Genomic DNA, 27,015 nt, shown 5'->3' with positions numbered 1-27,015 from the left:
AGGTCGACGCATGGTATACCAGAATACCCAAGGACTCCAAAGTAAGCATGTTTGTATCATTTATGAGTTGTCCTGAATTCAAATTATCTCCTGGGGCCAGAAAAGTGACTGAAATGTGTGAAGTGATCCATTAAAAATAAAATAAAAGGATGCAGTGGCATGATGAAAAAGACTAAAGTTATCCCAACTCAGTTTTCTTAAACATTCATTAGCCCATACACACACACACACACACACACACACACACACATATATATATATATAATCACTGGGCCAATTCAGTGATATATGTCTCTAATTTCAATCTCTTAAGTAATCCTGGGCAAGTTGCTTAATTCCTTTGATTTTCCTGGAGTTGTTCTTCCATAAAAGGGGGATATTAATAAGATTTGCCTTAGCAAGATTTTGGGGGGCTCAGGAAAAATAAGATCTGTAGATATACTTTGTAAAGAATAAAAGCTACATAAATGTTGGATATTATTTTTAAAGCTTTCTAATTATTAGAACTGTCTGCAAAGGCATTTGGATCTTATAGAAGGTAGAGAGAGTTCCTTGTCTCATGAGGGCTTGGGAATTGGTTTGTTCTATTGAAAAGAAGATTCAAATATGAATGGGGGAAAAAGATTCTGAGATTCTGATATTTCATACAAAAGCCTTACTGGAGGTACTCTAGAGAATGGTACTACTAAGGAAAAAATAATTCATGACGTTTGCTGGTGGTTTAGTTGCTAAGTCATGTCTGATTCTTGCAACCCCGTGGACTATAGCCCGCCAGGCTCCTGAGTCCATGGGATTCTCCAGGCAAGAATACTGGAGTGGGTTGCCATTTCCTCCTCCAGGAGATCTTCCCAATCCAGGGATTGAACCCAGGTCTCCCGCATTGCAGGCGGATTCTTCCCCAGCTGAGCTATCGGGGCACCCTAAAAACAGTAAGACAGGGACTTCCCTGGTGGTCCAGTGGTTAAGATTTCATCTTCCAACGCAGGGTGGCAGGAGAGAGGGTGCAGGCTGGATCTCTGATCAGGGAGCGAAGATCTCACATGCCTTGCTGCCAAAAAAACAAAACATAAAAAACAGAAGCAATAGTGAAACAAATTCAATGGACACTTTAAAAAACAGTCCACATCGAAAAAATCTTAAGAAAAAAAAAGAACACTAAGATTTGATAAGATTTGATCTAAGGGGGTTATTACAATACAATGGGGTTTTGTAGAAGGAGAGATTGGCTCAGCTCCTAATTCGAGCAGGAAAAGGGGGAACTGTCAAGCAGTAGAATGGAGGGTGGGCAGATGGAAAATCCCTCAGGCGAAACCTGAGGGGTAAGGAAGGGTTCTGAAGACAGGCCAGGATGTCCACACGTCAGTTGGGGGGATGGTTCAGGCTGAGGGCAAAGGCAATCAGCTCTGAGGGATGCAGGGTTTCAGACTAAACTGACACAGCAGAACTCTTGCCCAAGTTGAACAAATGCAGAGATGAGCACAGAAGTCCAAAAGTCCAGGTCTACTTGGCGAGAGCATTCGGAAGAGCCTGACTGGAGTTTAGTCAAGGAGAGAATTTTTGTCCGTGCTTATCAAGGGTGAGAGAAGCAGGACTGGGCAGAGCAGCGAGGGACGTTAAGCTGCAGTCACAGCCGAGATCCCAGCCGCAGGGGCTACGGAGCGCTGAGGGCCCCACGGAGCTGTCTCAAGCTGAGACGAGGTGGCTGAGTTTTGTATCCCCACGGATCATTGATTGCCAGCTGCTTCCTGAAGTGCCTCGGGCAACTCAGCTCCCTTCTGAGACCAGCAGGAGTCGCTGTGAGCTCTCTGTAGCCCAGAGGCTTGGCAGCTGAGGGCTGAGACCCTCGTTCCTGAATGAGGAGTGGGCAGCATGGCATCGTTAGGAAAGCTACTGGTTGGAGAAGGAAATGGCAACCCACTCCAGTCTTCTTGCCTGCAGAATCCCATGGACAGGGGAGCCTGGCGGGGTATGGAGTCGCAAAGCCTCCAGGACATGGCTTAGCAACTGAACGACAGTGACGACAGCCGTAGCCAATAGTGAGAACAAAAAGGTTAGGAATCAAGGGTTGGGGCTAAAACAAAAATCCTATTGTTTACAGATGTGGTTGTGTATTTAGAAAAACCAAAGTAAACTACAGGCGAATATTTAAACTACAAAAAACAAAGCTTACAAGACTTTAACAATACTTGCAATAGTATAATATTTAATCATCTAATGAATGAACAATCATTGACTCCCTTCTGCATGTATCAAGTCCCCAACATACAAATGAGTTCCATTTCGAGAGAGCATTTGTAAGTCCACCTTGTTCTGAGTCCACCAAAGTTAGACTAGGTACCCAACTAACACAATCAGTCATATAGTGCTGTCCTGTAACAGGTTTATAATACTTTTCACACAAATAATATATTAAAAACAAACACAAAAAATTAAAGGAAACATTTTTAATCTTACAGAACAATACCTTGAAAGGTACAGGAGTACAGTACAACAGTGGCATACAGGGCCTGAAATTGAGTGAACAGACAAGAAGAATTACTGATGGAGGAGGAATCGGAGGTGGGAGATGGTGGAGCTGAAGGGTCGTCAGCAACAGGAGGCGGAGGGCAAGCTGCAGTGTCACTCAAGCCTGACATTGATGGAACTCATGTTCACATCTTTGTAAGTTTGCAACTTAAAGGTTCCTATGTAGGAGACTTAACTGTATCCAAGTTCTGCACTAACCCCTTTCATAGGTTATTTCATTTAATCTTCACATAGACCCTAGAAGATAGACACTATAGATAGATGAGTAGTTATTGACTATATTGTAGATAAGAAATCTGAGAGTCAGAGAGGTTAAGACACTTATGCAAGCTTGCACAGCTGGTTAGTAACAGAGTCAGAATCAGAAGGCCCATCTGACCTCAGAGCCTGGGTTTTAGTCTTTCAGAAATTATCATATTGACCAGGGGCCTTCCGTGGTACTACAAGTTTTATACACATGACATCGCTACTCTTCTGAGTAGGACTCAAGTGCCCTGATTCCTAGATGAGAAAGCTGACACAGACACTTCAGGTCACTGTGAAACATGATCTAGATTATTCAAACCCAGGTTTGTCTGACCCCAAAGTTCATGCACTTCCCCATGAACCAAACTGTATCTTCTAAAAGACAGTGATCTCTCTCATGGGACCAAATTTCAGACCCAGAAAGCTACAGATGGTCCTCGTCTGATGTGACCTTAATGACCCAGAGAAGGTTGATGGAACAGCAAGAAAGGCCACCGCAGGTTACATGAGTTCTTGTGAAAGGATTGTCAGAACCTCTGGTCAAGAGGATTAGAGGAACTCACGAGAACAGAAATGGGTGCTCTATTCTCAAGCTGCTTGGGGAGCTTAAGCCAGAGACTGTATTGGGTCATTTGTAGTGATACAGTTGAACCTTGAGCCTGTTGAATACAGAGTGAAGCAAGTCAGAAAGAGAAAATCAAATATTATATATTAGTGCATATATTATAAATGGACTCTAGAAAAACGGTACTGATGAACCTATTTGCAGGACAGGAGTAGAGGCAGACTTAAAGAAGAGGCTTGTGGACACAGCGGAGGAAGGAGAGGGTGGGACGAACTGAGGGAGTAACACTGACAAATATTCACGACCGTGTGTAAAGTAGATACCTGGTGGGAAGCTTCTGTATAACACAGGGAGCTCAGCTGGGTTCTCTGCGCTGACCTAGAGGAGTGGGATGGGGGAAGCCGGGAGGCAGGCTCAATAGGGAGGGGATGTATATATACATATAGCTGATTCATACTATTGCACAGCAGAAACCAACAATAATTATAGAGCAGCTATCCTCCAATTAAAAAATAAAAGTAACCGACAATGAGAATGGGTCTTCAGTGGATCAGCACCACCCCTTCTGGTCTCTAAGCAACTAAGGGGGAGAGGAATCTAAACCTCTTGCCTCCTTCATCCTAAGAGAATTACCCTGATCTCCTAAGACCTGGGTCTCTAAGTGTGAGGGGAGCAGTCACTAGGTCCACCCATTTTCTAGGCTAAGGCAGCTCTCTTGGGGATTTAAAAAGCTAAACTCTCCCAGCACCTTCCATGACATCACCTGGAACGTGAATCCCAGAGGCTGCTGGAAGAAGGCAGGGAGGAGAGAGAGAAGCATCCTTTAAAGACAACCCAGAAGATTTCCAAACTCCTCGAACCAGGTGACATGCAGGATCTGAGCAGTTGGTATCCCAGTTACCATCACTTCCTGCCATCCCACCTCAACCTTTCTGGATTTAGTGAAGATAGCATCAGCTTTTGAAGGAGGTAACCATAGGTTCAATACTGGCTCAGATGTGTGAACTTGACATATTTCTTAACCTCTCTGGGCCTCGTTTTTCACATCTATACATAAGAATAACCAGAGCAACATTTGTGAAAGTGTCTGGCAAAGTGGGCTGGCTTCTAGCAGGCACTCCAAAAAAATCAAAAGAAAAAGAAAACATGGGTCTTCTTCCCCCTTCTCCATCTCTCTCAATAATACAATCTAGGTACACTCAGCACAGAAAAGGAGAGGAGAGATTTGGACACAAACCAAGATATAAAGAAAATATATGTAATATGTTATCCAATGGTTTTTCCCATAGCCATGTATGGATGTGAGAGTTGGACCATAAAAAAGGCTGAATGCCAAAGAATTGATGCTTTCAAACTTCAGTGCTGGAGAAGACTCTTGAGAGTCCCTCGGACAGCAAGGAGATCAAACCAGTCAATCCTAAAGGAAATCAACTCTGAATATTCACTGGAAGGACTGGTGTGGAAGCTGAAGCTCCAATATTTTGGCCACCTGATTCGAAGAACTGACTCATTGGAAAAGACCGTGATGCTGGAAAAGATTAAAGACAGGAGGAGAAGGAGATGACAGAGGACAGAGGATGACAGAGATCGTTGGATGGCATCCCCAACTCAATGGACATGAGTTTGAGCAAACTCCAGGAGATGGTGAAGGACAGGGAAGCCTGACGTGCTATAGTCCACGGGGTCGCAAAGAGTCAGACACAACTTAGCAACTGAACAACAACAATGCTATCCAAGCTGGATTCTTGACATCAAGCAACCTTTTCTCCTCTTAAATAATGCCCTGAGAATTTTTTTCATTGTATTTTAACAAATACCTTTTGGGCCTCTGTTATTGGGTTGACCAAAATTTTCCTTTGGGTTTTTCTGGAAGATGTTATAGACAAAACCCAAAAAAAGTTTATGGTTCACCCAAAACATGATAGGCAGCTCTGTGAGGTAGAAGTAAAAAGGACTTAAGCCCAGGCACTTCCCTGGAGGTCTAGTGGCTAAGACTCCGAGCTCCCAATTCAGGGAGCCCAGGTTCAGTTCCTGGTCAAGGAACTAGATTCCACATGCTGTAACTAAAGATCTAGCATGCCACAACTAAAAACAAACAAAAAAAACCCAACCAAAATATCTTGCACATCACGACTGAAAGATGCATGTCACAAATAAGATCAGGCACAGCCAAATAAAAAAAATTAGACATTATCCCAGCCCTGAAGATGCTTACATGAGAAGCATACGCATGTCTGTGTCCCTTTCAGACATTCAGGAAGCAGGAAAGCCTCTAAGTCACTCCCCAAAGTGTTGTATATGATCATCTTTTTACTACTCACTGAAATCAAGCTACAGTAATCAGATTAAAATTTTTAATCCTATCCATATAGTATTTACATTTTCCAAAGAGCCACTCTGTCATGGACAGCTCACTAATACTTATCAGACTGAAAGAGTCTGTCTCAAGATCAGATTCGATGTTCAGCAGGCACATGGAGAATTCTGTGCTCCTGTTTGTGGGCAAGGTCAGAGAGGTCTGTGTTTTGTCCTAGAAAGACATTTCACGTTCAGTCTAGCTGATGCAGAATTCAACGCTTACTCTAATCACAGGTCCTACTGAGTCCATCCTAAAGGAGATCAGTTGGGTGCTCATTGGAGGGACTGGTGTTGAAGCTGAAACTCCAATACTGTGGCCACCTGATGTGAAGAGTTGATTCATTGGAAAAGACCCTGATGCTGGGAAAGATTGAGGGCAGGAAGAGAAGGGGATGACAGAAGATGAGATGGTTGGATGGCATCACCGACACAATGGACATGGGTTTGGGTAAAGTCCAGGAGTTGGTGATGGACAGGGAGGCCTGGTGTGCTGCGGTTCATGGGGTCACAAAGAGTCTGACACGACTAAGTGATTGAACTGAACTGAACTGAACTGAGAATTAAAGGAAATCATGTTCCTTGGTGGCTCAGATGGTAAAGAATCCTCCTGCAATGCAGGAGACACAGGAGACCTGGGTTCAGTCCCTGGGTCGGGAAGATCCCCTGGAGAAGGGAATGGCTACCCACTCCAGTATTCTTGCCTGGAGAATTTCAAGGACAGAGGAGCATGGTGGACTATAGTCCACGGGGTCTCAAAGAGTGGGCACGACTGAGCAACTAACAGTTTCACTTTTCATGTTCCCATAGCCCCCAGATGAGGGAAAACTAATGAAAGCACAAGTCATTATTTCATTCTAAATATGGGCCAAATTGGGTCCCTTGAAAACTATTAACCCCATGTGTTGGAAGGTTGGTCTGTACTAGAAGTGCAGCCCAGCAAGGCTATGCAAGAGTCCTGGGAGTGGGGAGGGGTCTGTGAACTTTGATCCGTGGTGAGAAGCCAATTAAAGCAACTAGATATTCATGCAAGTCTCTCGATGTAAAAACAATATGGAGGAAGAAGAAAAAGATAAAGCAGAAGGAAAAAGGAAGAGAAAGGGGATGTGGAAGAGGAGAACATAGTGAGTTCCTAGTACAGGTCAGATGTTGCCCCACTGCTTCATAAAGGTGATCTCATCAGCATCTTTATGCCCATTGTACCAAAAACTGCAAGTGAAATGAAGTCACTCAGTTGTGTCCAACTCTTTGCGACTCTGTGGACTATAGCCCACCAGGCTCCTCCATCCATGGAATTTTCCAGGCAAGAGTACTAGAGTGGGTTGCTGTTTCCTTCTCCAAAAAACTGCAACCAAGAAAGTAATTTCCTGAGGTCACATGAGCTAAGAAGTACCTAGACTCCAAAATCTCCTCCATTGTCCTTTTGACCACTCAGGACAGAGTTCGTTACAGGTTATTTTTACAGAGCAGGCAGTGTATTTAGTTTGCATCCAGGATGGAGCTGATCCTTTGACATCTCCACTGCCTCATCCCCACCCCAAGTTAATTGTTCTTTAAACCCAGTAGAAGATGGAAGACCCTTCTTTGAGATTCAACCATGTGAAGGAGGATGGATTGTCAGGTTGCCCACCAGAGAAAACAGTTGCTGACTCCAAGGGTTCAACTTCAAGAGGCACCCAGAGCAGCCACCGGTCTATTGCAAGAAGAGGAGTGCCCTCCTGGAACAAACAACCTATAGGTGGTAAATGACAATATAACTACAGTGAATACTGTGTCGCAAAGACATCAGAGGGAAAGATTCCACTCAGAGGGAATAGCAAAAGAGGAAATTCACTTGGCAAAAGAAAATCTAGAAAGCCAGTGTGTCTGGGTGTGATGGGTAGGTGGAAAGTGTCTGGACATGAACTGGAGGTCTTTGTGTCTCCTGAAACTGGTTATGTGAGCACCAAGCTTCCTTTCCTCGGCTGCACAGCTGAACAGTGGACCCCAGCCTCTCTTGCAGTCATGTCTGGCCAGATGACTGTGTTGTAGGAAGCAGAATGTGAACCAAAGTGACATGGACTTGTCCCTCCCTTCCACCATCCCCCGACCCCCTCCACCATCACCTAGTAATCCTCCAGGCTCTTTCCCATCAGGTAGGTAATGTCAAGTCAGGTGACATTGGAAGCCAGGTGTTAAAAATTATGGAACCACCAAGACAGAAGGAGCTTGGCTGACCGAGGTCCACCACTCTGAAAAAATGAGGTTATTTTAAGATTTTTAGCTGAACAGTACTTCAGGCAGAATACCCAATACATTTCTTCTAAATTCTCCCATACCTAGTTCAGTTACATTGACAGTGCCTTATATTTGTTACCAAATCCATATGAGAGAAATATTTACACTTTCTATTTACATTTTCCACGTGCAAGGCAGTGTGAGACACGGAAGTTGCAAAATCTTCAGATCCAAAGTTCCTGACCTTAAAGTTCTCAAAATGGGACTCACAGAAATAAAGACGAGGAGTTTCATTGAAGAGTGTGCGTGATCATCACTGTAACTGGAAAATGGAAAAGTTCTGTGGGAGCACAGACTATCATGGACTCTGCCTGGGGGCTCAAGGAAGTCTCATAGAGGAGGGTCCATTTGGTTTGGGTCTTGAAGGATGAGTAGGAGTTTTCTTTGTGAAGAAGGAAAGGGAGGAAATTCTGGTAAAGGAAATAGCACATAGAATGAATTAGAAAAACATATCCTTTAAAAATCAGGGAGCCAGTGGAAAATTGTATTTTATATGTAGTCAATAATTAATTTCCTGATGATATATTAAACACTAGAAAGCAAAAGATGCCTATAATTTCTTTTATATCCCTCAAGTTCTACACACATGTGAAGAATACAGAAGAGAGAGAGAGTGAGGGAGTAAAGGAGGGAAAGAGAGACAGAGGGAAGAAGGGTGAATGAGACCCACTCAACCTTAGTTACCCAGGCCTGGTGTCACTGATGAGAAAGAACATTCAGGGTTCATTTGAGCTTCATTTACCCTATATCCATGTTCATTTCACACCATCTGGCAGCTGTTTTAGGCCATTTCATTCTCCGTTGGAAGCATGATCGGGCCTGAAATGCAAGCTGTAAATAGTGTGTGTTGCATAGTAAAGCTGTATTTAATGCATAGTATGGTTTATTAATGTTATAGCATTTACTGTGTATTTAGAGTTGTCATTGATTTTTATTCAAAAGGGCATTTTTACTACAACTACCTGATGCCAGCAAAATAAAACCCTCCCCCTGCCAAAGCAACTTCGGGTTAATCTACTGTAAGTGCTTGTGAAAATCCCAGCTAAACTTGGCTGGTTTGGATCATTCCTCCACTGGGATGGCTCATCCACAAGCCTCTGCACCAAGGATGGGGAGGGGAAACGGACAGTATCCTCACCCGACCCAGGATGGATGCCAAGAAACAGAGAGCACTTGTGGTACCTTACATTGGTATTGACCATAAAGCTAATGGCCACCTGCCAATGCAGGAAGCACGGGAGACCCAGGTTCGATCCCTGGGTCAGGAAGATCCCCTGGAGCAGGGCATGGCAACCCACTCCAGTATTTTTGCCTGGATAATCCCCTGGACAGAGGAGCCTGGTGGGCTACAGTTCATGGGGTTGTGAGGAGTTCAACATAACTGAGTGACTAAGTATGCACACACGCATAAAGCTAATGAATAATGACTCCAGCTGTCAGTCAGTTAATATGTCAAGGATGTAAGAGACCATCTTTGGAATATTCTAATTTAATTCTTGTCCACCAAGCTTGCACCTCCAGTGAACAGTCCAAACCTGGGATTTCACAATAGAAGTTTCTGCTATTACAGCTGTCTTCAAAACTGCCACTTGGCAAAGCAAATATTCTTCCCTCCAATTTCTCCTCCATCTTTTTCCTGGATCCACAAAACCTTTCCTTGTGATTTGGAGATAACAGAGTATATTGCCTGGCATGATAGCTACTGGCCACACTGCTGTTGTTTAGTCACTAAGTCATGTCTGATTTTTTGCAACCCCACGGACTGTAGCCTGCCAGTCTCCTCTGTCCATGGGATTTCCCAGGCAAGAATACCGGAGTGGATTGCCATTTTCTTCGCTAGGGAATCTTCCTAACCCAGGGATTGAACCCTCGTCTCCTGCATAGGCAGATGGATTCTTTACCACCATGCCACCTGGGGAGCCCACTGGCCACATGTGGCTATTTAAATGTAATCATCATTTTTTTAAACTAAAAATTCAGTTCCTCAGTCACTTTAGACACATTTCAAGTGCCCAGTAGCCATAGATGGCTAGTGGCTACCATATTAGACAATGTAAATATGGGACATTTCCATCCTTACTTTGGGATTAACATCAATTCACTGCTATACATAAAACAGATACAAAGAACTCTACTCACTATTGTGTAATAACTTATATGGGAAAAGCATCTGAAAAAACAGCTATATGTTTACATATAACTGAATCACTTTGCTGTACGTCTGAAACTAACAAAACATTGTAAATCAACTATACTTCAATTTTTAAAAAGATAAATATGTGTTTGCAAATATAGATATGTATATTAAAAAATCATTGCAAAAACTAAATGGCTTTAAAATTTTAAAAAAGAAATCTATAACTGAATCATTTTGCTTTACAGCAGATATTAACACAACATTGTAAATCAACTGTACTTCAATAAAATAAATTTTTAAAAAAAGAAAGTTCTATTGGACAGCACTGCACTGCACCATAGGCCCCCGAAGACCACAGAAATAAGTGCCCATTTTTCTTGCACAATGCATCCTGTATACACCCATTTTTCTCCCTTCCCACAGCCCCTTTCTATAACACACACTCCCAACCTTGTGTTTGAGGTCTTCTGGCCTCTCCCCCTGACTCTAGCCCCTTCCAGCTTCTAAATCACAACCTCCAATTCCAACCTTACTGCTACCTACACTTGGAAACACTTTCCTTCACGTTTGCTCATTCATTCACGATTTATTGAGTTACAAGGAAGTATATGGTACTTGTTTGATGCTCAGGATGCAAAAGCAAAGAAGGCTTCATTTCTCATCCTCAAGGACATCGCAATCAAGCAGAAAGCACTCATTATAACCCTCAGTTGTTGAACAAAGAATTCACAAATCAAGTCATACCGTTTTCCTGTTTACACACCTTCAATAGATCACCACAGAAAGGAAACGCTGCAAATATTTGCTGTAAATGACTCAATCCATGTACACACTTTCAGGGACACATCTTTTGCACACTTTTGCACACATCACATATCTTTTGCACACATCACATATAAGGAATAGGAAAATATTTCTGCCATATTCCCCTTTCCATTGAGGGTGATATCATTTCTTTTACACTCTTCTAAATTGACACTTTTGACAGATATGTTGACTTTCTGATACACAACGGGATGCCCACAGACAAAACTTGGAAGGAAGAGGCATGAAATTCTTCCCAGCAAGATCTCAGGGATGCGAGGAAAGGCCAGTGATTGGGCCTCTCCCAGTGGTAGCCCCATTGAGTGTTGGGCTTGAAGGCTCTGCTGTTCATTTGCACCCCACTGGGCCTACTCACCCAATGCCACAACTTTCTACCAGACCACATCTGGACAGAGAAAGGGGGAAGCTCACCTGACCCTATTCAGGCCAACAAAGGAAGCTTCCATTGTTCCTTGATGTGGTGGTGGTGGTTGTTATAGCTCTGTGTCTATGCAGTTTCCAGCCTCTAGTTGACATTCTGGAAAGATGGGCAAAGAGATAAAGTAGCTGCCCTCCAGAGGAAGATGACCTCATCAAAGACAGGCTCTGTCAGCTCCAGCCCCACTCAGCAGTCTACAGTCTTGTCCACTCCAAGTGGTCAACTACTTCCTGTCTTTCCCAGCCCACAGGACCTGGATCTCCAACTGGACACATTCTCTCTACCAGGGAACAAGATCCAGAAATAACTTGCAGACTGCAAGCCGAACAAGCTGGCGGAAAGTCAGGCCCTGGCCAAGGTTTTGGGGGGTTTTAGTTTGCTTTTTAGTTGTCAGAATCTAAAAATGTATTTACTCTTTGGCCAAACACAACAACTGATTTCCATCTACAATTATTTCTTAAGAAGTAGTAAGGCAACTGCAGGAAGAGCTGTGGCCTTGAGCGATGCAACATTATTACGTCTTAACACATCCACTGAGAAACCCAGAGCTCGTGGCACTAACTCCATTGGCTACAGCAGGGCATGGATGTAAGACAGCTGAGCAGGACCTGGCACCTCACTGGTTGCTGCCCAGACCATCTCTCCATCGGTTGTGATGTTTCTGCTTTCCCTTGCATCAACTCAGACCTCTCAGATGTACCTATTGTAGTAGCCACTTTTCATCTAACATATCAGCCACCTAAAAGCCTTTTCCCTCCGTGCTGCCCTCTGCACAGGAGCCTGAAGCCAGCCAGCAGTGGACCATGGAAGCAGTAAACTGCACAGTGGCTGAGCGTGCCCAGTGATGGCAGGGGGCTTGGGTCCACTACTCAATCACTGACTGTAGAACCTTGGGCAAGGTAATCTCCCTCCTCTCCAATCTTCAATTTTCTCATCACTAAAGTGAGGACAGTTCTAGTGCCTCATCCCCAAGGTGGCGGAGGATTCAACGAGATAATCCAGCTAACAACTGGACACTCAGCTCAGTGATTCCTCGTATGTACACAGTAATTGTTAACTACTGCTACCTCATGGGAAGAGTTGACTCGCTGGAAAAGACCCTGATGCTGGGAGGGGTTGGGGGCAGGAGGAGAAGGGGGCGACAGAGGATGAGATGGCTGGATTGGCATCACCAACTCGATGGACATGAGTTTGAGTAAACTCCGGGAGTTGGTGATGGACAGGGAGGCCTGGCATGCTGCGGCTCATGGGGTTGCAGAGTCGGACACGACTGAGTGACTGAAGTGAACCGATCAGAACTGATCTTCTTTATTAGACTAGAGCTCTTCACTCTGTTGGACATGGAAACATTGACAGTTGGAACCCGGAAGGCAAACAAACCCCTTCTGTTTCTCTGTGTATGTCAGTCACTCAGTCGTGTCTGACTCTTTGCGACCACATGGACTCTAGCCCGCCAGGCTCCTCTGTCCATGGGGATTCTCCAGGCAAGAAAACTGGAGTGGGTTCTCATTCTTGTCTCCAGGGGATCTTCCCAACCCAGGGATTGAACCCGAGTCTCCTGCACTGTAGACAGATTCTTCACCATCTGAGACACCAGGGAAGCCAGCTGTCCTCAATGTCTGCCTTCCATGGCAGGACATAGTGGTGACAGCTTTGCCCCCCACCCAAAAGAACCCAAGGCCCCCTGTGACCTCAGGAGAATCAGAAGCGAATAGACATAGGTGGTAGGGTGCTCCCTGTCTATTGGCAATTATGTCTTAAGCTTGATGAAGAAGGAAATGGCAACCCACTCCATTATTTTTGCCTGGAAAATCCTATGGACAGAGGAGCCTGGCAGCCTACAGTCCATGGGGTCACAGAGTCAGACACAGCTGAATAGCTAAACACACACACACACACAGTCCTTAAGACAGGTAAAATTTTCCAGTGGGTGACAGTCAAAACCTGAAAACTTCCCCCGGGAAGTCAGTCACTCCTCAGTAACTTGTTAGAACAGAATGACTTTCCATGGAATCTGCTCCAGAAAAACTGGGGACCCTCTGAGTCAGAATAAATCCTCCTACCGCCTTTCTAATAGTTTTAATGCAACTTAGGGTTTTTTCTTTCTTTTTTTTTTAATCATCTTTGGATGGTGAATCCTTAAAACTCTGATGAAGGAGTGGATGTTCTCCCCAGATAAGTACTCACAGTTCAGTTCAGTTCAGTAACTCAGTCGTGTCTGACTCTTTGCAATCCCTTGAACTCCCAGAGCCTACTCAAACTCATGTCCATTGAGTCGGTGATGCCATCCAACCATCTCATCCTCTGTCATCCCCTTCTCCTCCCACCTTCAATCTTTCCCAGCATCAGGGACTTTTCCAGTGAGTCAGTTCTTCGCATCAGGTGGCCAAAGTATTGGAGTTTCAGCTTCAACATCAGTCCTTCCAATGAACACCCAGGACTGATATTCTTTAGAATGGACTGGTTGGATCTCCTTGCAGTCCAAGGGACTCTCAAGAGTCTTCTCTAACACCACAGTGCAAAAGCATCAATTATTTGCTGCTCAGCTTTCTTTATAGTCCAACTCTCACATCCATACATGACCACTGGAAAAACCATAGCCTTGACTAGATGGACCTTTGTTGGCAAAGTAATGTCTCTGCTTTTTAATATGCTGTCTAGGTTGGTCATAACTTTCCTTCCAAGGAGTAAGTGTCTTTCATTTTCAGGGCTGCAATCACCATCTGCAGTGATTTTGGAGCCCTAAAAAAATAAAGTCAGCCATGGCTGCACATAAATTTTCCAATTTTTCAAGCACCCGGAGATCTCCTGAGTTCATCTGTGGACCTCTACGAAGTCCTCCTCTTGTTTCTCTCAATCATTTGCTATTAGTAATATCTATGTCAGGCAGAATATGTTGTGATGGGCTCTCCCCTTCAATCTGCTTTGAAAATGAGGTTGCTACAGAAGCGGGGGGTGGGGGACAGCGAGCAGAGCCCACCCTGGCTTCAGGTGAGACAAGAAGTGTCTCCTGGCCCACATTCCCCTTGGACAGTTCCTCGCTCACACTCAGAAACCCTTCTGAGCTCTTTTTAACTCACAACACTTCTGATGCCAAACATGTGGCGTTTTCGTCTCACACCAACCAATCCTCCAGCAGTCTGGACAACGACTGAGTGTCCTACAACTCATTTCATTTCTGATACTAATGACTCAGAATTGATGGAGACCCCAGAGGCTTCAACTTAGCATGCCAGAGGCTTTCCAGGTGACTCAGGGATAAAGAATCTGCCTGCCAATGCAGGAGTTGCAGGTTCACTCCCTGGGTCGGGAATGAAGGAAAGTTACAAGGCTCAAAATAGCCTGGAGTTAAAATTCCCCTCCAGGTCCTCCCCACCATTCTATGCAAAACAAAGAACTCTCTCACCCAAAGAAAAGTGGACATTAAGGTTGATTACACCCAACTCCCAGCTGGTCCAGCCTCTGACCAATCTCCAAAATTCCTTGGCCCAACCGTTTAAGAGATAACTACTCCAAACAACCTTGGAGAAGAACAGGCCCCCTTAAGACAGTAGCTTTCCACACACACGCCTGTATGTACTTACTCTTTTCTTAGGTTAGTGCAGCAGCTCGCTAATCTGACTGCTGCCCCTTCTCGCCTCATTAAAGATGATCTGTTCCTACAAGTGCTCAGGGCTGGTGCACTGGGAAGACCCAGAGGGATCGGGTGGAGAGGGAGGTGGGAGTGGGGATCAGGATGGGGAATACATGTAAATCCATGGCTGAATCCTGTCAATGTATGGCAAAAACCACTACAATATTGTAAAGTAATTAGCCCCCAACTAATACAAATAAATGGAAAAATAAATAAATAAATAAAGATGATCTGTTCCTGTAACGTGCCAGTCTCCTTCTTATTCTGAACTTCGACTTCTCTAACTCCCTTACCTTACAGGGAAGAGCCACTGGAGAAGGAAATGGCAATGCACTCCAGTGTCCTTGCCTGAAAAAAATCCCATGGACAGAGGAGCCTGGCAGCCTACAGTTCATGGGGTTGCAAGAGTCGGACACTACTGAAAGACTCAACAATAAGGCATATACAACCTCCTCATATAAACAATAAGGCATATACAACCTCCTCATATAAAATCATGAGTTCACCATTATTGATGGTTAGGAGTTCTTCAACTGTTTCTGTGTCTGGTCATTTTAAATCTGGGCAACTAGAAGAGCATACGGCTTCCCTGGGGGCTCAGTGATGGAGAATCCACCCGGTAATGCAGAAGACTCAGGTTCAATCCCTGGGTTGGGAAGATCCCCTGGAGAAGGGAATGGCAACCCACTCCAGTAATCTTGCCTGGGAAACCCCATGGACAGAGGAACCTGGCAGGCTACAGGCCAGGGGGTTGCAAAGGAATCAGACAGAACAAGCAAACAACAACAATCAGAAGTTTCGGAGCTCCACCCCCCAAGACAGCCCTCACTTCAGACGCCAGTCATATGTCTTGGGTCCCCAGGTGACCCACGTTTCTGTGGCTACAAAGTAAGGGGTTTCTTTAAAAACAAAACAAAACAAAACACACCACTTCTCTAGCTTTGATTATTGCCTAAAATGGTTCAGAAAATTCTGGAAAACACTGACCCATTCATTATCTGTCTGTGTCTTTTAACAGTATCAGTCCTGGGGGAAAAAGCTACACACAACCATTCTAATTGTGACTTTTCTGGTTGATGGAAATTACCAAGTGGTCCAGACCTAGAGAGCAGGAGGCAGTGTAAGAAGGTTCTAATGTAAAGCACAGAGCAATTAGCAGGGAGATTTACCCCCCTGTCTTAAAAGCATTTTTATTACTTAATCAATCACAAGCAATTTCTAAACAAGGCTGGGGTTTTACTAGGAGCCATAAATCTTTACCATTTGCTTCCTGGAGGAAGAGCAGAAGAAACAGACATGACATTCCAAGAGGGACTTTGTATCAAATAAAAGGAAAGGGAATGCAAGTCACTTAGGAAACAGAGAATGGACAGGAAGTAGCCACAGGGTCTCAGAGGGTCCCTGGAAGGAAGTGGTCAGTCCGGGTCAGGTATCTAGTCCTGATGGCAGATTCCCATTCAGTTCCTTCTCTTATATATTCAGAGGGAGGAAGATGAAGATTGCAAAATGAAGCAAGTGTGCAGTTAACCAAGCAGATTTTCTGCAATTCCTCTCTTGGCAGAAGGCTTTTTATAGCCAGCCTGTCTCTGGACCTCAGTTTCCTCATATGCAAATTGGGAGAATTCAGATTGGATTACAACCCAGTGATTCTCACTACTGACAGCGTTTCAAAATCACTTCCAAAGTGTTTTAAAAACACTATTGCCAGGACTTCTCTGGCAGTGTAGTGATTAAGATTTCACCCTCCAATGCAGGGAGTGCAGGTTCCATCCCTGGTCAGGGAACCAAGCTTCTACGTGACTCTCAGCCAAAAAGCCAGAACGTAAAGCAGAGGCAACGTAATACCAAATTCAATAAAGACTATTTAAATGGTTGGCATAAAAAAAAATCTTTAACTTAAAGAAACCCAAAAAACACCATTGCCAGGCTCCCTCCCAGATCAATAAAATCAGACTCTCTGAGCCTGAGCTGAAGGGTCTTCAATCATCTAGTTCCAGCAGAACACCAAAGCAAAGAATCTTAATTTGAAAATGCATGCGTGCTCAGCTGTGTCCGACTCTTTGTGACCCCACAGACTGTAGCCCACCAGGCTCCTCTGTTCATGAGATTTCCCAGGCAAGAAGACTGCAGTGGGTTTTCATTTCATCTTCCAGGGGATCTTCCTGACCCAGGGATCGAACTGAGGTCTCCTGTGTCTCCCACAGGTGGATTCTTTACCACTAAACCACCTGGGAAACCCGTAATTTGAAAATAAAATGCTTCAAACCTGCACAGGAGCAAGCTTATCCATTAAGGACAGAGACGCTCAAGCTGTGTTCACGAATTCACTCTCTGCTTCCTTGGACAGACCCTTCCTCAACTCTTCTCCACACCACCTCCTGGGCTGGGCCCTTGGACCTGCCTCTCAGCATCTCTCATGATGCTCAGGGGGAAATGTACCATCACATCTCAGTCAAACCAGAGAAGTGGGTCCAGGAGGCCTGGGTTAATAAACACTGATCTATTTAAAGTGGATAACCAACAAAGACCTACTGTCTAGCACAGGGAACTCTGTTCAATGTTATGTGGCAACCTGGATGGGAGGGGAGTTTGGGGGAGAATAGATACGTGTATATGCATGGCTGAATCCCTTCACTGTCCACCTGAAATTGTCACAACATTGTTCATTGGCTATACTCCAATACAAAATAAAAAGTTAAAAAAGAAAAAAGGTGTGGAGGTTAGGAACCGCTGTCCACAGACAATTTATAAACATCTGTTAGTACTGTTGACCCTGGTTCCGAAACCCTCTTGGAACAGTGGTGCAGAGTAACAGTTCTTCCCTCACAAGACTGATCTGGGCAGAGGGGCACCCAACACATGCTGCTTTGACTGGTTCCATCATGAGCAAATGCAACAGAGACTGGGTCACTATAGGGAACCAAGGAACAGAACCTGATTAAAGTGATGCTGGATCTGCCTGAAACATTTTCTTGGGCCCAGGATGGACCTGTTTCAAAGGTGACCTCCTAAGACATGTGGGCCCCTCCAGAGAGGAGTCCTGCCCTAAAGACTGTATTTGGCCAACCCCTTACTTATCTCAAAAATCCATTTCTTTTCTGTAGGTAAGTAAAGACTGTCAATTACCTCCCAAATTTTGACCCAGTACAAATTCTTTTTTCCCCTAATTCTACCTGAGACCTGGGATTTGAAAGGAAAACATTTTTTTCTTAGTCATATGGAATTATAATCTAGTTCAAAGGCTTCCTTCTATAGAATATTTCCCTTTTTTCTTCTGAACCCTTCTAGCATTGATCTACCTCTTATATGGAATATAAACAGGTAGATAAATGCCTGTATGGAATATGGGTTTCCCAGGTGAAGAATGAAGAATCCGCTAGGGATGAAGAATCCGCCTGCCAATGTAGGAGGCATAAGAGAAACAGTTTCAATCCCTGGATAGGGAAGATTTCCTGGAGAAAGAAATGGCAACCCACTCCAGTATTCTTGCCTGGAGAGTCCCATGGACAGAGGAGCCTGGTAGGCTATGGTCAGTAGGATCACAAAGAGTCAGACATGAATGAAAGTAGTTAGCACTACTAGCACTATATGGAATATATCTCATCCTGACTTTATTATAATATTTGTACCATTACATCTTTTCTGCTAGACCGTTGACTCCCTAGTGCAGTAGAAAGAACAAGCTTTTGGAGTCACACTGATCAAATCCCAGCTCCTGTCCTTACATGGCTGTGTGGCTTTATGAAAATTGCTTGAACTTTCTGAGCCTCTGGGTCTGAATCTATAAAGAGAAGACAATAAGACCGACTAGACAGCATTGGTGTAGGGATGAAAGGAGATATCACAACTTGAATCTCTAAGTTTAGCCATGAGCAGCTTAGAATGTAGTGCCCAGAACCTACCAACTAACCCTGCTATGGTCCGTGGTCAGGAGATTCCTCTAAGACAGTGGTGAGTGCAGAAGAAAGATATGTTCCAGCACCAGGAGTGGGGAGAAGGCCGTGGAGCTGTTTGCTGCAAAGGATGTGGGCCAACGGAGAGGACCAGCACTTCTGGCTGTAGGCACGTTGGAAGACTCCTGCCAGTGATGGCCTTCTTTATACCTTTCCCATGTCAGCCTTTCACACCGCTTCTCCTGGCAACGACAACGCTCAGCAACAGTCCTGTCAACAGCACTACAGCAAATCCCCTACATACAAGCCTTCAAGTTGCAAACATTCAAAGATCCAATCACGTCAGTTGGTTCACGTGTCTGACATACATTGTCACGTGTGTGTGTAGCCTGTACAAGAGGTTGTTCTTTTGTGTGCTTTACGGTACAGTGCAGTAGAGAGTACAGTAGTACAACGTCTTTAGTACAGGTCCAGGATGTTTGGAAGCAGATCAAAAGCAGCAGCATATGGCCCATGGTATGAGTTGGGTACCTAGCCTAGCTTCGTTGGACACAGAAACAAATTGGACTTGAATTCAGTCTTGGGAAGGAACTCTTTCGTATAGTAAGTAGGGGACTGACTGTATTAAAAGTGCAGAAGACTGGGACTTCCCTGGTAGTCCAGTAAATAAGAATCCACCTTCCAATGCAGGGGACACAGGTTTGATTCTGGCCAGGGAACTAAAATCCCACATGGCATGGGGCAGCTAAGCCTGGGTATTATAACTACTGAAACTGTGCTCTACAACCAAAGATACTGCACGCCACAGCTAAGACTCAACGCAGCCAGAGAAATGAATATCGTCAAAATGCATGAAACTTTCTAGACTACTCATGATAAAGACCACTCCCTTGCTTCTCTGGCTACACACATATATACACTTATATATACACACACACACATGTACATGTATACATTTACATACATATACATGAATACACACATATACAGACAGACATCCACACAGAGGCACACACATGCTCTTACACATACACACGTGCACACATAAAGCGTTGCATTTAAGTAGCTGCAACTCTGTGGAGCCCTTTCATTGGATGTAGATAAAGTGGTCTCAATTGCCTCCTTGCTCAGAAACAACTAAGGTTGTAGAAGATCAAAATTAAAGTGTTATCCTTCACTAAGCACAACGCCGCCAACACAGAGGGCGCAGGGAAGAGGGCGGATTCCTGCCCAGACCTCTCTTACTCCAAGTCACAGGTTGGAAAACTTCCTATAAAGAGTCAAATAGTAAATCTCCATTGTGCTGTGGGCCAGTTAATTTCTGCTGCACTCCTCAAATCTTGTTCAAAAACAATGATGGGTGTTATATAAACAAAAGGGCATAGTCTTATTCCAGTAAAATCTTACTTACAGAAACAAGGTTTCTGCATCCTAAAGTCTTTAGGTCTTAATCACTAGGCTGTAGAACTTGGACTTGTTTTTCTTAATTTAAAACACAGTTCTTTTAATTTATTAACATATAGTAAATCTCTACACCTCTTGACCAAATAATTTCACTCCTAGGAATTTCTTTGATTAAGATTGACCAACAGTTCTGGATCATTTTGTATTCAGAATCTACTTAACTTCCCAGTAAGAGGTGCATGTACATGCGTGTTCAATTGCTCAGCCATGTCTGAATCTTTGGGACCCCTAGCCCACCAGGCTTTTCTGTCCATGGGAGTCTCCAGACAAGAATACTGGAGTATGTTGCCATTTTCTTTTCCAGGGGATCTTCCCGAGCCAAGGATCAAACCTGCATCTCCTGCATCTCCTCCATAGAAGGCAGATTCTTTACCACAGCAACACCTGGGAAGCCCCCAGTAAGAGGTAAGATGAGTCATATTTTTGTCTCCATTTTGCAGATAAGGAAAATGAGTGACAAAGATGCTACGTGATTTTCCCCTGGACACATAGCTGGTAAGTGGTAAAGCAGTTATTTCTAACTCTTAAATGAAAAGGTATGCAAAATTGAACAAATTGCACAAAAATCTTTGTTTTTTGCAACAAAGTTCTTGACAGCATAAAAAGAAATCATCTAAATACCAAGATGGACCATGGGTAAAAATTATTGTACAACAGAATAAAAGGCAGTGTTTTCAATTGACAGAGAAGAATGTTGACTCTCTGGTTGCCACAGCAATTCCTCTCCTCCCTGGATGCATACCCCTTTGCTATGCCACATTGCTGGTCCTTCCTTCAAAAATCAGAGCCTGTTTCCTGGCTGTTGAATGTGAGCTGGCCCTGTAACTTGCTTGACCAATAGAATGGAGAGGAAGTGATGTCGTAAGGTGCCCAGCACCAGGTCCCAAAAGGCCTTGTAACTTCCACCTTTGCCTTTTTGAGATGCTGTTCTGAGCCCACCATGTGAAGCAGTCACATCCAGCTTACTGCGGACAAGAGTCTCATGGAGGAGAATCAGTGCTGTTTATACTGCCGAAACAAGTGACCCCAGGGGAGTAAGGTTGCAAAATTAATCACAGAACACCCAGTTAAAATATTCTTCCCAGATAAACAAAGAGTAATGTTTTCACATAATTGTGTCTCAAGTATCTCATGGACGTGTTTCTACTACAAAACTATTCATTGTGTATCTGAAATTCAAATTTAACTTGGTGTCTTGTATTTTTATTTGCAAAATCTGACAACCCTACAGGTGCTTAGCAGAAGGACTCAGCCTGAATTGCTGATCTAAAGAACCATGAGAAATGATAAATGGTTATTTTAAGCTACGAAGTTTTGCAGAAGTTTGTTGCTCAGTGACATACAGCAAAAACACTCTCCTATTTATTGGCATGGAATATGTTACTGTAGGATTAGGGGGTAGTCATACAGGCAGAGAAGTGGGGCATAAATAAAAGAAAGACTGTTCACCCTGAGCAGAGAAATGATGCAAAGTTTATGTCTGTATGTATATATACATATGTCTATATATAAAGTACATAAGATCTTTGTGTTCAAATTAAATATTTAATTTTTAATGATGTGTTTTGAGGATGTGTACCAATGTACATAAATGTCAAATATATATTTGGAGGGGAAAAGCCCAAATTTCTCAGTTTGGATTCCAAGAGCTCATCTTTGAGATAGTTTTGATAATGATTTCCTAGTGAAATCTTTGCTTAGGATGTAATGCTATATTAATATTTTTAAAAGAATAAAATTTGCTGATGACATCCAGTTATATTTCAAAACACAGTTATAAAAGAACACAAAGATATGATTCTGCTTTTATTTTTTTTGCTTTCTTTTTTTAAATTGGGGTATATTTGCTTTACAGGCTTCCCAGGTTGCACAGTGGTAAACAATCTGCCTGCCAACACAGGAGACTCAAGAGACTTGGGTTCTATCCCTGGGTTGGGAAGATCCCCTGGAGGAGGAAATGGGAGCTAGTTCCAGTATTCTTGCCTGGAAAATCCTATGGACAGAGGAGCCTGGCGGGCTACTGTCCATGGGGTCACAAAGAGTTGGACATGACCGAGCAGTCCAGCATGCATGCACGCATGGTTGCCATGCAATGTTGTGAATTAGCTCTATACATACCTATATCCCTTCCCTCGTGGCCCGCCCTCCCCCCCATCTAGGTGACCTCGGAGCACATTCTGAGTCCCCTGTGCTACGCAGCAGCTTCCCCGCTAGCTGTCTGTTTCACACATGATGGCGCACGTACATCAATCCCAATCTCCCAGCTCATCCTGTTTCCTCCCTGTGTCCACACAGCCATTCTCTACATCTGCATTTGTATTCCTGCCCTGCAAATAGGTTCATTTGTACCATTTTTCTAGATCCCACATGAATGCATTAATACACAATATTTGTTTTTCTCTTTCTGACTGATTTCACTCTGTATGACAGAGTCTAGGTCCAAGCACATCACTGCAAATGACCCAATTTCATTCCTTTTAATGGCTGAGTAGTATTCCATTGTCTCTATGTACCACATCTTCTCCATCCATTCATCTGTTGATGGACACATGTGCACACATACACAGACACACACGATATACACACAACTGGAACTGACAGTTTTTGATGGTAAGGAGTGAATAGAAGAGTTTTTCATTTTCTTTTTCCTCTTCTTGGCACTTTCTCATTTTCTTGCAATGCACACTTTTCTCTTGTGTAACAAAGAATGTGTGCACATCTGTACATCTAGGTGTATATTTACTGTGGCCTTCAATCCCCTGGCCTTGCACAAGTTATTAAGCATTTACAGAGTTCTTGGTCTTTCCCCAACACTGTGTGTGAAAGCAAATGTGTGTGTGTGTTAGTCACTCAGTCCTGTCTGACTCTGTGATCCTATGATGTAGCCCCACCTGGCTCCTATGTCCATGAAATTTCCCAGGCAAGAATACTGGAGCAGGCTGCCATTCTCTTCTCCAGGGGATCTTCCCAACCCAAGGACTGAACCCATGTCTCGATCCCTTACATCTCCTGCATTGAAGGCAGATTCTTTACCATCTGGGCTACCAGGGAAGCCCAAAAGCAAGTCCTGGAAGTTATAAAACGTGAATAAAGGATGAAGCTTGCTCCTCTGGCCCAGGGGAGAGTGAAAGAACAGGAGATCCAGGTAGTTATTTAGAGTGTGTGGTGCTCAGGATGTACAGCATTCAATGGTCCGTCTATCTGTCTAACCTAAATGTAAGAAAGATCAGTGTCTACTTACAAATCAGCCTGACTCAGTCCCCATCACCCCACTTCCAGCTGAGAAGTGAGGACCCCTGTCTTCTTGACAGGCTCACACAGCTGCTGTGTGAAGCTAGCTTTTGCTTCAGCAGCCTCAGTAGATCAGGAATGCCAACATCTGGTTAATTCCACCCTAGCTGTATAATCCAAACCATCAGGGACATTAATAATGACACCACACCAATGCTTTATAAAACTGTCTCTCTGATGGGGGTCACATTCAGTGCCAGCTTTCAATTATCCACACAAGGGAGGAGAAAGGGCCCATTTAGGGCCAGAAAAAGAGCAAATTCCAGACAATAAATAAAAACCAGTCTGCAGATAATAGGCTAGGAGGATCATCTGTATTTAGATAATTGAGTTATGACCATAAGCAAGCCATTTATTCCACAAACTTTATATGTGTAAACCAGGACTCCAATTTATTAATTTACTGCTAGAAACAAATGCACTGTCATGGGGCCCAGACATTCGCATCCATCTGACGGAACATGCATTTGCTCCATCAGCGGCAGCTACTAGGGAAGTCAGATATCAAAAGGTTGCTTGGTGAGCATGGAATCCATACAAGAGGAGCTTTCTTTGTCATTTAAATTAAGCAAACATTTATTGTGCTTTATATGTCAGGATTGTGCTAGGTAATGAGGACCCAAAGATGTGAGGCCCAGCTTTGAAGTTTGCAGTCAAATAGAGAAGCATGGTTGGATAGTCATTTAATGTGATCAACATCACAGCAGAGATGTTACATGTATGGGCAGGGGCTCTGGAAGCCTGAAAAGTGTCTCCTTAACAGGAGCTAAGTTAAGGTGTGCGTGTGTAATAAGTCACTTCAGTTGTGTCCGACTCTGTGCAACCCTATGGACCATAGGCTCCTCTGTCCATGGGATTCTGCAGACAGGAATACTGGAGTGGGCTGCCATGCTCTCCTCCAGGGGATCTTCCCCGCCCAGGGATCAAACCCATGTCTCTTACATCTACCTGCACTGGCCAGTGGGTTCTTTACCAGTTGCACCACCTGGGAAGCCCCTAAGTTAAGGACTTAAGCCTTAATAGAGGTTGCATTTACAGCGGGGTAGATTTCAGTCAGATGAAAGAGTGTGTGCAAAAACACCAAGAGAGGGCCATCCCTGGTGGTCCAGTGGTTAACAGTTCATCTTCCAAAGCAGGTAGAGCAGATTTGATCCCTGTTTGGGGAGCTAACACCCCACATTCCTCAGGGGCAAAAAACCAAAACATAAAACAGAAGTGATATTGTAACAAATTCAATCAAGACTTTAGAAATGGTCTACGTCAAAAAATCTTTTTAAAAATGATACCAGGAGAAGATGTGAAGTGTCCTTTTGCCCAGACTGGGGTATGAAATGGTGAAAGTTACCAGATTGCGACAGTGTTTGAATGCTAAGGAGGTTGGGTGTTATCACCAAGCCAATGGTGCTCAACTTCAGGTATATCAGACTTACCTGGGACACATTTTAAAGACTGTGAATCTTCTACTGACCCAGAATCTCAGGAGAAGGGGCTCAGGCATTCTTATTATTGAGAGAATACAAAGCTAATTCTGAAGTACAGCCTCGGAAGAGATTCTAACACAGGAGATAATGGAATATATTTTCAAAACTCTTAGTGGACTTAATAGTGATGTTACTTTATACCCATTTCACAGGTGAGGAAACTGACAGTACAGTGGGGAGAAAACTTTCAGTGGCCGGGGGGGGTGTGGAAACATGGCTGGTATGTTAGTCAGAAGTATTCTTCAGAGAAACAGAACCAGTGGGAATCATATAGATATAGATTAGATCTGTAAAGAGAAAAAGGAAATGTTAGGAATTGAATTATGAGACTGTGAGGATGGGAAGTCTGAAATCTCTACAACAGACTAGAAATTCAATTAAGAGTTGATGTTGAAGCAGGCTGGGAACTTTGGTCAGGTTTCTATATTGCAGTTTTGAGCATTCCTTCCTTTTTAAGAAACTTCAGTCTACTTTTAAGACCTTCAAGGGATTGAATGAGGCCCATCCACATTACAGAGGGTAATCAGCTTTACTCAAAGTCTACTGATATAAATGTCAATCACATCTTTAAAGGACCCCCACAGCAAAATCTAGACTAGTGTTTCACCAAACAACTGGGAACCATTGGCTAAGTCAACACGTAAAATCAACCATCACAGAGACTTCCCCTGTGGTCCAGTGGTGAACACTCTGGGTGCCAATGCAGGAGGGAGTGTGTTCGATCACTGGTCAGGGAACTAAGATCCCACAAGCCATGCAGCACAGACAAAAGGTAGATGTTTTTAATTGCAAAAAAAATTAATTAATTAATTAATTAACCATCACAGCTGGACTCTCAGCTCTAGCCCACTTCTGCTCTCCTTCCTGGTTGGGGAAAGGATTTGGACAGGAGGAAGAGTTTCTCCTGACAGTCAAAGTTGCCAGCTCCTCTGATCACCTCTCTCCCAAACAAAGATGTTGAATTCACCGCCTGGGAGACAATGCCTTAATCCAGAGCAAAAGATACTAAACCAATGGCTGGAAATCTTGATATACACCCTGCACCACCCAGTGAGCCAGCCCATGCCATCTTCTTTAAGGAAACTTTGTTGTTTTTCTACTTTAATGGGGCTGGGCTGATACAATGACAATCACTGGTTGCTGTCATTTCAATACCTAATAAGTACAAATGAACTGATGCACAGTTCACTGGTCTAAGCACGCTGAGGATTTTGATAAATGGCTCCTTTATATTTTCATTTCATAGACTTTCACATCACACAGTGAGAATCAGGAATGTGCTGCTTCATGGCACAAAACTCGCCCACCAAGGAGAGGCCTTCCCCTAGGTGTGGGGAGCTTGGGCAACCAATGCAGCCTCCGGCAGCCTGGCTTCCTCTCCTGGTCTGCTCCCCTGGGCCCCAGCTCTGCAGAAGCCTACTGCTGCCAGCTTCCTGGAGCAAGAAGAAAGCATTTGGCTTTTTTATTAGATTGATCTATGTCAGTAACTATGGTTCCATCTAAATCTTATTTTATTCTACTCATCTGATGGCAAAAAAGTAAATACATAAACATTGAACAATCACATTGTTTCAAAGGATGTTTAAATCAGAAGAGACCTTTAAAACGCACTCATAACACTCTGAATTCTCTAGAGATCAGGAATGGAAAACAAGGCGCCCAAAGTCACTGCCCAATTCTTAAAGCAGAGCAGGTTCCCAATCCACTGGTCGGCCTTTCTGTTTCTTCCTTCCTTCCTTCTTTCTTTCCTTTCTTTGGTTTTTCTTTTTTCTTTTTTTTTTTTTTTTTTTGCACCTCTGGGATTTCCCTGGTGGTCCAGTGGCTGAGACTCCACTCTCCCAGTTCAGGGGCCCAGGTTCAAGCCCTGGTCAAAGAGCTAGAACTAAGAAATAGAATGCCACAA

The sequence above is a fragment of the Odocoileus virginianus genome, chromosome 16 (genome assembly GCF_023699985.2).
Source record: "Odocoileus virginianus isolate 20LAN1187 ecotype Illinois chromosome 16, Ovbor_1.2, whole genome shotgun sequence".
Classification (NCBI taxonomy): domain Eukaryota; kingdom Metazoa; phylum Chordata; class Mammalia; order Artiodactyla; family Cervidae; genus Odocoileus; species Odocoileus virginianus.
This window is presented reverse-complemented; position numbering follows the sequence as displayed.